Here is a 12600-nt window from a genome sequence, read left to right as displayed (position 1 = left end):
ATACAACCCTGACACACACCTTTCCTGACTTTAAACCACGCAGTGTTTCCTTTTTCTGTTCAAAGGGCTCCCTCTTGATCCGTGTACAGATTCCTCATGAACATGATTAAATATTCTGGAATTCCCATTCTCCACAACGTTATCCATGATTTGTTATGACCCACACAGTCAAACGCCTTAGCATAGTCAATAAAACACAGGTAAACATCTTTCTGGTATTCTCTGCTTTTAGCCATGATCCATCTGACATCAGCAATGACATCCCTGGTTCCATATCCTCTTCTAAACCCAGCTTGAATTTCTGGCAGTTCCCTGTCAATATACTGCTACAGCCATTTTTGAATGATCTTCAGCAAACTTTTGCTTGCATGTGATATTAATGATATTGTCCCATGATTTCCACATTCAGTTGGGTCACCTTTCTTGGAAATAGGTATAAATATGGCCAGTCAGTTGGCCAGGTAGCTGTCTTCCAAATTTCTTGGTGTAGACGAGTGAGCACTTCCCGTGTTGCATCCATTTGTAGAAACATCTCCACTGGTATTCCGTCAATACCCGGAGCCTTGTTTTTGACCAGTGCCTTCAGTGCAGCTTGAACTTCCTTCAGTACCATCTGCTCCTGATCATATGTTACCTCCTGAAATGGTTGAAAGTCAATCAATTATTTTTGGTATAGTGACTCTGTGTATTCTTTCCATGCTCTTTTGATGCTTCCTGCATCATTTAATATTTTCCCCATAGAATCCTTCAGCATTGCAACTCAAGGTTTGAATTTTTTCTTTAGTTCTTTCAGCTTGAGAACTGCAGAGCGTGTTCTTCCCTTTTAGTTTTCTATCATCTCCAGGTCTTTGCACATGTCATCATAATATTTTACTTTGTCTTCTCTGTCTCCCCTTTGAAATCTTCTGTTCAGCTCTTTTACTTCACATTTTTTTCTTTTCTTTAGCTACTCAACAGTCAAGACCAACTTTCAGAGTGTCCTCGGATATCCATTTAGGTCTTTTCTTTCTCTCCTGTCTTTTTATTGACCTCTGGCTTTCTTCATGTATGATATCCTTGGTGTGATTCCACACTCATCTGGTCTTTGGTCATTAGCGTTCAATGTGTCAAATCTATTCTTGAGGTGGTCTCTAAATTCAGGTGGGATAGACTTAAGATCATACTTTGGCTCTTGTGGGCTTGTTCTAATTTTCTTCAGCTTCAGTTTAAACTTGCATATGAGCAATTGATGGTCTGTTCTACAGTCAGCCCTTGGCATTGTTCTGACTGATGATATTGAGTTTTTCCATCGTCTGTTTCCGCTGATGTGGTGGATTTGATTCCTGTGTGTTCCATCTGGTGAGGTCCCTGTGTATAGATGCCTTCTAGGTTGGTGAAAAAGGGTATTTGCAATGAAGAAGTCGTTGGTCTTGCGAAATTCATCATGCGATCTCCAGCAGTGTTTTTATCACCAAGGCTGTATTTTCCAACTACCGATCCTTCTTTGTTCCCAACTTTCACATTCTAATCACCAGTAATTATCAGTGCATCCTAATTGCATGTTTGATCAATTTCAGACTGCAGAAGTTGGTAAAAAATCTTCATTTCTTCATCTCTGGTCTCAGTGGTTGGTGTGTAAATTTGAATAATAGTGGTATTAACTGGTCTTCCTTGTAGGCATATGGATATTATCCTATCGCTGACAGCATTGTGGTTCAGGATTGATCTTGAAATGTTCTTTTTGACGATGAATGCAGTGCCATTCCTCTTCAAGTTGTCATTCGGGCGTAGTAGGCCATATGATTGTCCAATTCAAAATGGCCAGTACCAGTCCATTTCAGCTCACTAATGCCTAGGATATCAATGTTTATGCATTCCATTTCATTTAACCATTTCCAATTTTCCTAGATTCATACTTCATACATTCCAGGTTCCCATTATTAATGGGTGTTTGCAGCTGTTTCTTCTCAATTTGAGTCATGCCACATCAGCAAATGAAGGTCCCAAAAGCTTGATTCCATCCAAGTCATTAAGATAGACTCTACTATGAGGAGGCAGCTCTTCCCCAGTTGTATTTTGAGTGCCTTCAAACCTGAGGGGCTAACTTCTGGCACTATATCAGACCAGCTCCACTGCTATTCATAGGGTTTGTACTGGCTAATTCTTTTCATAAGTAGACCGCTGGGTCCTTCACCCTAGTCTGTCTTAGTCTGGAAGCTCAGCTGAAACGTGTCAGCCATGGATGACCCTGCTGGTATTTGAACACCAGTGGCATAGCTTCCAGCATCACAGCAACACACAAGCCCCCACAGTATGATAAACTGACAGACATATGGGGGTGACTATTCTATGGGTGCCTAAAAAACAAGAAGCAACATAATATATATTCAGGAACGAGGTTTCAAATATGTGAGTAAATCAACCTTATTAATTACATAATTCAAATCCTCTATCTGTATGTTTACCTATCTATGTATGATACTGTGATTGGGATTTTCTTAATTTCTCTGTGATTTTTCCTGTATATTTTTCAGTTTTTATTAAAGTATATTTATATACAGAAGTATTTATTATAATGTATTCACATACAGTAAAATTCACCCTTGTTCTTTGAATTTTGACAAACACATAGTTGTGTAACCACAATCAAGATAGAAGTTCCATCATCCCCCAAATTTCCCCTATGCTACTGTGTTTCCCCATCCCCAGCGCCTTGGAACCACTAAGTCTGTTTTCTAGTTTTTCCTTTTCTAGACGGTCATGTAGATGGAATCATACATACCCTATGTAGCCCTTTTGGGTCTGGCTTCTTTCACTTAGCAGAATGTGTTCGAAATTCATACAGTTACCTGCAGATTTCGTGAGTTTGTTCCTTTTGTTACCATGTAGGATTCCGTTGCATGGATGTACTACGGGTTTCTATCCATTCTCCAGATGAGGAACTTTTTTTTTCCAGTTTCTGGCAATTATGGATAAAATGGCTATGAAATTCACATATAGGTTGTTATGTGAGCCTAAGTTTTCTTTTCACTTGGGTAAATATCTAGGAGTGGGATACTTGGGCCATATGATAAGTCTGTGTTTAAATTATAAGAAACTGCCATTTTCTAGAGTGGCTCTCTCGTTCTGCGTTCACACCAGCAATGTATGAGAGCTCCGGTTGTTCCACATCCTCGTCAGCCCTTGGTGTTGTCAATGTTTTATTTTAGCCATTCTAATAGCTGCGTAGTAGTATCTTGTTGTGGTTTTAATTTGGATTTCCCTAATGGCTAGTGGGAGCCCTGGTGGCACAGTGGTTAAGAGTTTGGCTGCTAACCAAAACTTGGCAGTTCGAATCTAACAGCTGCTCCTTGGAAAGCCTATGGGGCAGCTCTACTCTGTTCTATAAGGTCGTTACGAGGTAGAATTGACTCGAGGGCAACGGGTTTGGTTTTGGTTTGGTAATGGCTGATGAGGAAGACCCTCAACGAAATAGATTGACACAGTGACTGCAATGATGGGCTCAAGCATAGCAGCGATTGTGAGGATGGCACAGGACTGGGCAGTGTTTGGTTCCGCTGTACATAGGGTTGCTGTGAGGAGGCACTGGCTCCACTGCACCTAACAACAACAACAAATGGCTAATGATGTTGAACATATCTTTTTACATGCTTATTTGCCATTTATCATGCATATGTCATCTTTGTTGAAGTGTCTATTCAAAACATTTTTAAGTTGAATTGTTTATTTTGTTATCACAGAGTTTTGAAAATTCTTTATATATTCTGGTTATAAGTCCCTTATCAGATATGTGATAACCCCATTTTGATACAGTGTATAATTCTTTCTATATATTACTGAATTCTATTTTCAAATATTTTGTGAAGGAGTTTTGTGTCTATATTCATGAGCTATATTAGTCTGTAGATTTTTTTCGTATTGTCTCTGTCTGGTTTTACTATTTCATACTGGCTTTATAAAATGAATTGGGAAGTGTTCCCTTCTCTTCTATTTTCTGAAAAGGATTGTATAGAATTGGTATTAATTCTTCTTTAAAGGTTTGATAGAATTCTCCAGTGAAACCATCTGGCCTGGAGATGTCTTTACTTTTTTTTGGGGGGAGGGAGAGTTAAAATTTTGAAATCAACTTCCTTAGTAGTTACGTTGTTGTTGCTGTTGCATTCCATTGAGTCAGTTCTGACTCATAGCGACCCTATAGGACAGAGTAGGCCTGCCCCACAGGGTTTCCAAGGAGCAGCTGGTGGATTACGAACTGCCGACCTTTTGGTTAGCAGCCGAGTTCTTAACCACTGTGCCACCAAGACTCCTTAATAGTTACAGAGCTGTTCAAATTTTCTGTTTATGCTAGGTGAGTTACGGTAGCTTTTACTTTTAGAGGAATTGGTTCATTTCATTTAAGTTGTCAAATTTATCTGTGCAGAGTTGTTTGGAGTATTCTCTTATTATCCTTCCAATGTTTTCAGGATCTGTAGCGAAAGCCCCTATTTCATTCCTGATACTGCTAATTTGTGTCATCTGCCCCCCTTAATCAGTCTTGCTAGAAATTTGTCAATTTTATTGATCTTTTTGTTTGTTTGTTTCATAGACTCTGTTATTTTTCTGTTTTCAATTTCGTTGGTTTATGCTCTTATCTTTATTATGGCCTTTACAAACACATGAACCATTTCCTTGATATAAATCTCTCTGTATACGTATTTGTATGCTTTACTGGTTTTGCTTTTCTAGAGAACCCAGCCTAAGACAATGTCCCACAAGTCATTGAAGCTATTTTTTTTTCAATCTGTGTTTTCTCTTTGTTCTTCAAAGTGGATAATTTCTACTGAGCTGTCTTCAAGCAGGGTCCAATCCACTGTTAAGCCCATTCAATGATTTTTTTTTAACTGCAGATATTGTTTTATTTCCCTTTCCAAATTTCCATTTGGTTCTTTTTTAAAAGATTTTCATAGATCTCCTGAAGTTTCCCCACCTTTTTACCATTATACCCATTTTGCCTTGTAAGTAGTTTAATACATTTATAGTGGTTACTTTATTTATCTGCTAATTCCAACATATGGATTTCTGTGGGTCTGCTTCTATTGGCTGTTTTATTCCTCTTGATTGCGAGTCATAGTACCATGTCTAGTAATTTTTATTGCATATTGGACATTGTGTATAATACACTGTAGAGACTTTTGATTCTATTTTCTTTCTCAGGAGAGTGTTAAGTTTTGTTCTCGCAAGCTGTTAAATTATTGGTGGGTCAGTTTGATCCTGAAGAGGCTTCTTCTTAGGCTTCATCATCTGGGTCCCTTTCAGTTTTGCTCTAATTCCAAGGGCATAGCCATTAGTCCTGGGATATGGTCCTCACTCCTAAGGCATGGCTCTTATGGGGTTTCAGTGGAAAATTCAAAGGTGTTTAGCAAGCTGCTCTAACTTGGTAAAACTTGAACTCCAAACTGTTACCATGCTCTTATCTATCAGCCTTCCAACTGTTTCTTTCCATTAGGATGTTTAAAACTTCACCCTATATGTGACTTCTAAGGAATCAGCCAAAGTTCTGTGGCTAATTATTTCTGGGGTTTTCTTCCTAGTGTCCAGCTTTTCTGACAACCTTGAACTTAGATCTCAGACTTGTCAGCAAGCAAGCATACTTCTTTCAGCTTGCACTATGACCCCATGTGTCTGCAAACTGGGGTAGGTCTTCAGGGGGAAATCCAGCTAAATGTGGATCTCACCTTACTTTCCTTTTTCAAAAGTTATATCCCATGTGATTGCTGTCTAGTTTTGATTGCTCTCCAGTCTTTGAAATGGTTGTCTTTTATATTTTGTCCAGAGTTTACAATTGCTAACGGCAAGTGTGTTCATCTGATATGAGCCAGCCCACAAACACTGGATGAATCTCCTTTTTGTCCTTTTCTTCCTTATCCTCAAAGAACCTTTGAAGTCTTCCACATTACTTATTCAGTTTGATGCAGTGTTTTCCCGTTCTTTACTGATTTTAGTACAACTGTTAATTCTTCTTGTGCTATTCTCCTTATGTTATCTAGTCTCCTTCTCTGCCTGACTTCAGTCAACTCCTCTTTCATCTGTCACCTTTTCCATCTCATTCTCACTTGTTTCATGGTCAATGTTTTCTTGAATTAATAGATAATATAAATTGATACTTTCTAAACTATACTTTGCTTACCTTTTTTCTTTTTTTTTAATTTATAAAACTGTGTTTCCTTTGCCTCTCAGGAAAAATGTTTCCTTCATAGTAGCTAATGGGAATATTTTCATTGGCTTTACATCGATTCATTTTGTTTGTAGTTTGCTTGCTTAGAAGTGGTCTCTCCAGGCCTCTGGTACTTTTCAGTAGATAAGAGCTGTGGGTTCTACTGGTTCCTTGGTTACTGGTTAGCTTATCAGTCAGTGTGACTTAAAATGGCAATGGTTTACTCCAGGCTTACATTGCATGTCCACTATGGGCTGGCTGAAGCCTATTCTGCATTGTCTCAAGCTAGTAGAGCCACCACTACCATCAAGAACATTTCCAGGTGCTGTGGCAGAGGGCAAAAGTGAATGCTATTCTACAATCAGGGCAAGGATATTGTCAACAACATTAATTTTTCTATATCTTAATTTCCTAGATAGGCGAATTAATCTTGAGTAAATTTAGAGCTGGGTGTATGGCTGAGAAGGCTGGGATGCCAAGGAGGCTATGGACCTCAGAGGGTTAAGGTCTGATGGGGTGGGGGCTGGGGCTGGCCTGAGGAGGGAGCAGCCAGCATGATAGGGATCAAAGGGAAAGACAATGATGGAAGAAGGTGGGGAATACTCCATGGAGAAGGTGCACCTGGCCTGGAGGGCAGGTGAGAATTTTCTTGAGGTGCATGCACATGCAGGCTGGGGTGGGAAGGTGTGGAGGGGCAGTCCTTCAGTAGGGGCAAGAAGATGCCAGAGTGGATGAAGAGATGTGGACTGAGATACAGAGAAAGGAAGAATGAAGCCAGATATGAGGGAGGAAGGGAGGTTCAAGAGCCAGTGTGATGCATGGTTTCCAGGGGGCCAGAGGGAAAATCTGGTTGGAATACGGCAAACACTGGACAACTCACCCAGAAAGACCACATGGCTGGAAAGCGACAGCTAGGTGGCTGGGTACACCCTCTAACTCCCATCTTTGGGAGTTGGCCATTTTGCCCCTCATTCCCTAGCCCCTTCACTCATGACCTGCAGGTAGATCCCCACTGTATGTCCCCGTACTGCAGGAGCTCTGACGCTGTTTGGGGGAAAAGACAGCAAATGCGTGGCTCTGACTTGTGGTGGATGTGACAAAGGCGGAGATGGGATAGGTCCCCTAGAATCCCCAGGAAGGAGGGCTTACATCCAGCTGGCTTTGTGGGGGCAGTGGCTGCACTCAGCTGAGCCATGGAGGAAGGAAGAGGCCGTGGGAGAAAACTCAGCTCCATCGCAGGGTCGGCCCTGCCTCTGGCCTGGCCCCACAGAAATGTGGGTCTGGAGGCCTCACTGTGGGAAGAGTGGCCTGGGCTGTCCTTCCACTGCCCCTCAGCAGGTTCCCTGGGATCTTTGAGATCTGCAGCAACTGAGATCACTCACTGGCCAGGGCTGCCAAGGAGCAGAGCTCAGTTGGAGAGCCAGGCACCACCTTCTGGACCCCACTGCCCTTCCTGATGTGGACCAAGAACTGAAAGGCACTGGGGATACTGGGCATTTGCCCAGGCACCCTCCCCACTGCCCACTGGGTGGGGTGACTGTCTAGACTGCGAGGCCCCTCAGCTCCACCAGGCTTTTGTCCCCAGAGAGCCTCGTGAAGAAGACAAGCGGGCAGACAAAGGGGTGTTTGCCTTTCCGCTGCCCGCCCACCTGCCTGCTCTGGCTCTAGGCCAGCCTTGGGGTGCAGACCCACTACCTGGGGCTGCTGGGACACAGACAGCTAGAGTCTGACTCCAAGAGCTCGCCAGTCCATCTGCAGCCACAGTGTCGAGGGGCAGGGGGTGAGGACAGACTTCAGGGATTTCATGTCTCACTGAGAGCCATACGGCGGCTTCCTGGAGGGAGCATTCCAGCCAAGTCTTGAGTGCTGCACAGGACTTGGATATGGGGCTGGACGCCAGGACGAAGACAGTACAGGGGGGATCAGCAGGCAAACAGGGGCAGTTGGTGGGAGTGGGAGGTCTGCAAACAGTAGTGGGAGTGACAAGGGAGGGGTCCCAGGCTGTGGCAGTCCTCAGTGGGGAGGCCAGGCTCCTGCACCTGCTGCCAGGACCCTAGGGCCACTGCCCTGGGCCACCCCAAGTCCTAGGGTCTCAGCCCATCCCCCAGCTTACTGGACCGACCAACCCCTCCAAGCCATCCCTGGGTCCCCCTCCCTCTCTGGTGTCCCCCCTCATGGTCCTCCGTAGAACAAACAGAAGCACTGGGAGTTCTATCCCTGACATGTGGGGATTGGTGGCCCAACTCAGCCCCTCTTGTTCTCCAGCCGGCAGTCAGCGATGCTGCTCCACCAGGCCACGCAGTGGCCACCCACAGGCCTGGCTCCACTTGGGTTCCCAGTGTCTGTTTCTCTTCCACCCAAAGTCCTCGTTCACTCATTCACTCATTCACTCACTCGCTAAGTCCCTATATCTGTCTATCAGCCAGCCAGTAAGTGGTCCCGTGTGTCACTGCAAGGCCCCTAGGCCTGTGTGGGTGAGGGGCTCTAACTGGGCACACCCATTGCACCTGAGCCTGCTGGCCACACCTGAGACAACATCCTGGCCTTGATAAGAGGACTTGACACACCTGGGGCACGCTCGGCTCTTGCCTGCTTATCTGTGGGCAGCCACACCCTAAGAAGCCCACACAGTGGCGATAAGAGGACAGGCAAGGGGTGGGCTTGCTCACAGTAACCAATGGATATGTTACAGGGTGACAATATTGGGGGTGGCAACATCAGGGGTGGCAATGTCAGAGGGTGACGGTGTCGGGGTGGCAGTGTCGGGGGTGAAAATGTTGGTGATGACCATGTCAGAGGGTGACAATGTCAGAGGTGACAAACACTAGGAATGAAATAGAACAGGGGACATGGCTGGAGAGAGATGGTGTGGGAGTACGGCTATTTCAGAAACAGGTTCGCAGAGGTCCTCAGGGAAGGTCGTGTAAGCCTAGAGACCAGACTTTATGGTGTTGACACTGGAGACCCCCACACCTCCCCCATGCACCCCAGCGCAGTGTTTGTGGCATGTGTCAGAATTTCATTCCTTTTTATGGCTGCATAATATACCATTGTATGTAGACCGCATTTTGTTTATCCAATCATTTGTCGATGGGCACTTGGTTTATTTCCACCATATGACTTCTGTGAATAATGCCACAGCGAACACTGGTACACACGCATCTCTTTGAATTTCTGCGTTCGATTCTTTGGGGTATATACCCAGAAGTGGAGTTGCTGAGTCATACGATGATTCTGCGTTTAAGTTCTGGAGGAACCCACGTGCTGTTGTTCACAGCAGCTGCCCATTTTACATTCCCACGCAGTCCTCAAAGGTTCCAATTTCTCCACAGCCTTGCCAACACTTTTTATTTTCTGGGTTTGTTTTGTTTTTAATTTTTTATGATTTTTTTTTTTTTTTAAATAAAAGCCATCCTGATGGGTGTGAAGAGGTGTTCCACTATGGTTTTGATTTCGATTTCTTTGATGTATAATGATGTTGAGCATCTTTTCATGTGCTTATTGGTCATTTATATTTCTTCTTTGGAGAAATATCTGTGCAAGTCCTTTGCCCATTTTTTAAAAATAGTTGTTTGTCTTTTTGCTGTTGAGTTGTAACAGTTTTATATATGTATATATATTTTGGATATTAATCTCTTATCAGATATATATAATTTGAAAATATTTTCTCCCATCTTTTCACTGTCTTAGTATTGTCCTTTAGTGCAAAAAAGTTTTAAATTTATATGAAGTCCAATTTATCTATTTTTCTTTCCTTGCCTGTTCTTTTAGTGCCATATGTAAGAATCCATCACCAAATCCACAGTCATGAAGGATTTCCCATATGTTTTCTTCTAAGAGTTTTATCATTTTACCTCTTAGATTTAGGTCTTTGATCCATTTTGGGTTAATTTTTGTGTATGGTATTAGGTAGGGTTCCAACTTTATTCTTTTGCATGTGGAGATCCAGTTATCCCAGCACCATTTGTTGAAGAGATTGTTCTTTTCTCAATGAGTATTCTTGACATTCTCGTAGAATATTAATTGATCATAGATGTACGGGTTTATTTCTGGACTCTCTATTCTATTCTGTTGGCGTATACGTCTATCCTTATGCCAACACCACACTCTTTTATTGCTGAAGATTTGTGGTAAGTTTTGAAATCAGGAAGTGTGAGTCCTCCAACTTTGTTTTTCTTTCTCAATACATTTTTGACTATTCAGGGCCCCTTGAATTTCATTTGAGTTTTAGGCTAGTTTATCTATTTTTGAAAAAACAAACAAACAAAACACCATTGAAATTTTGGTAGGGATTGTATCCAATCTGTATTGCTATGGGTAGTATTGTCTTTCAATTTATTTAGGACTCCTTTAATTTCTTTCAACAATGTTTTATAGTTTTCAAGGTACAAATCTTCCACCTCCTTGGTTAAATTTATTCCAAAAAATGCTTTATACTACTGTAAATTAAATTGTTTTCTTATTTCTTTTCAGGTTGTTCATTGCTAATTGTCTTAGGCTGGTTTCTCCAGAGAAGCAAAACCAGTAAAGTGTATATATATATATATAGAGAGAGAGATTTATCTCAAGGGAATGGCTCACCTAGTTGTAAAGGCTGGCAAGTCCTAAGTCTGTGGGTCAAGCATCAACCTGGAGGCTTCTGACTCATGTAGCTGCAGGGCTCATGAACCCAAGATCGGCAGGTCAGACTGCAGGTCATAGGCTTACAGGCTGTGGAGGCCAAAGAATTCCAAGATCTGCAGATGTCTAATTATATAGTGCTGCTATAACAGAAATACTGCAAGTGGATGGTTTTAACAGATTTATTCTCTCTCAGTTTAGAAGGCTAGAAGTCCGAATTTAGAGCACCGGCTCCAGGAGGTCTTTCTTTCTCTGTTAGCGCTGGGGGAAAGCCCTTGTCATCAATCTTCCTCTAGTCTAGGAGCATCTCAGCATTTTCTTGGTGGTAGGAGGTCCCTCTGTCCTCAGCTCGCTTCTCTCTTTTGTATCTCAAAAGGGACTGACTCAAGATACAACTTAATCTTATAGATTGAGTCCTGCCTCATTAACATAACTGCTCTAATCCTGCCTCATTAACATCTTAGAGGTAGGATTTACAGCACATAGGAAAATCACATCAGAAGACAAAATGGTAGACAGTCACACAATTCTGGGAATCATGGCCTACTCAAGTTGACACACATTTTTGGGGGGCACAATTCAATCCACAATAGCAGGCAAGCTGCTAGCTCAAGTCCCAAGAACTGGAGGTCAGGTGATGAAAAGCTGATACAGGATCCAGAAAGAGCAAAAGCCAGAGAGCTTTGCCAGAAAATCCATATATATTGGATGCAGGCCACACATCCCCAGAAAAACTCCCTTTCCACTGATTGGCTGCTCATAATGGATCTCATCATGGAGGTGATTATGTCAAATCTCATCATGGAAGTGATTACATCATTACATTAACTGCCGAATTACACCATAACTGCCAAACCACTGAGAATCATGGCCCAGCCAAGTTGACACAACCTCAACCATCACAGCCCACCCCTTGTCTACTTAGCACCTGTACATTTCTCCTCAGACTGTACATAATCTGTTACATAAAGGCAATTATAAAGTAATACTTGTGCCCAACATGATACAACTAACACATGTACAACCCAAAATGCACGAGCCTTGTTTTTACATCTTATATTTTGCAAGTGGAAAAAACAAAAATATTTGATGCACTCATACAAGGAAGAAATATTCATAATAAGTATAGTCCTCATTGCTGCAACTGGCCATGTGGTGATAGCTGGTATTTAGAACTACCTTCTTCTTTTTTTTTTTTCTCTTCCACCACCCATTCTGTATTCCCTTCACCCTCAGCAAGCACCTCAGCTGGTCATTGTTCTGTGCCTGGTAGAGTGAACCAAACTTTCATTCCTGAAGTATCTGGGCCAGTAGTAGTGATATTGGAATCGGGTTGCTCTAGTTTTCCATTGACTTTAATCACAAGGCATGGAAGTACAGTACTAAGACACCCTAAGGGATCTCCTGTATTCCAGAATACTCTTCTTAACCTCCATTATGTAATATCAATCTGATTTCCTCTTGGTAATCAGGGTCAGTCACACTAGGCAATACGGCAACTCCCTTCTTTGTTGATCCAGAGGCATGAGGAACCCAAAGTAGCCGGGTGGCATTCTTAACTTTCAGTCCAGTAGAATCTGTATTGTGTCTCCTGGTGCGAGCATTCCTCCCTTTGGAACTAATAACTCTAGACCAGCAGAGATTAGGGTCATGGAACAGGAATCAAAAATTTTGTGAGTGGGTCACAAGGAGTAATGATGAGTGGTGTCACTCCCATTTCCGTCTCTTGATTCCTGGACCCATGAATCCTGGCTGTGGGAGAAGCAGCACCTTAAGCTGGATGCTGGCTTAGAGCATACACAGCCTCC

The sequence above is a fragment of the Loxodonta africana genome, chromosome 7, assembly GCF_030014295.1.
Source record: "Loxodonta africana isolate mLoxAfr1 chromosome 7, mLoxAfr1.hap2, whole genome shotgun sequence".
Lineage (NCBI taxonomy): Eukaryota > Metazoa > Chordata > Mammalia > Proboscidea > Elephantidae > Loxodonta > Loxodonta africana.
The sequence above is the reverse complement of the archived record's forward strand: the minus strand, read 5'-3'. Positions refer to the sequence as shown.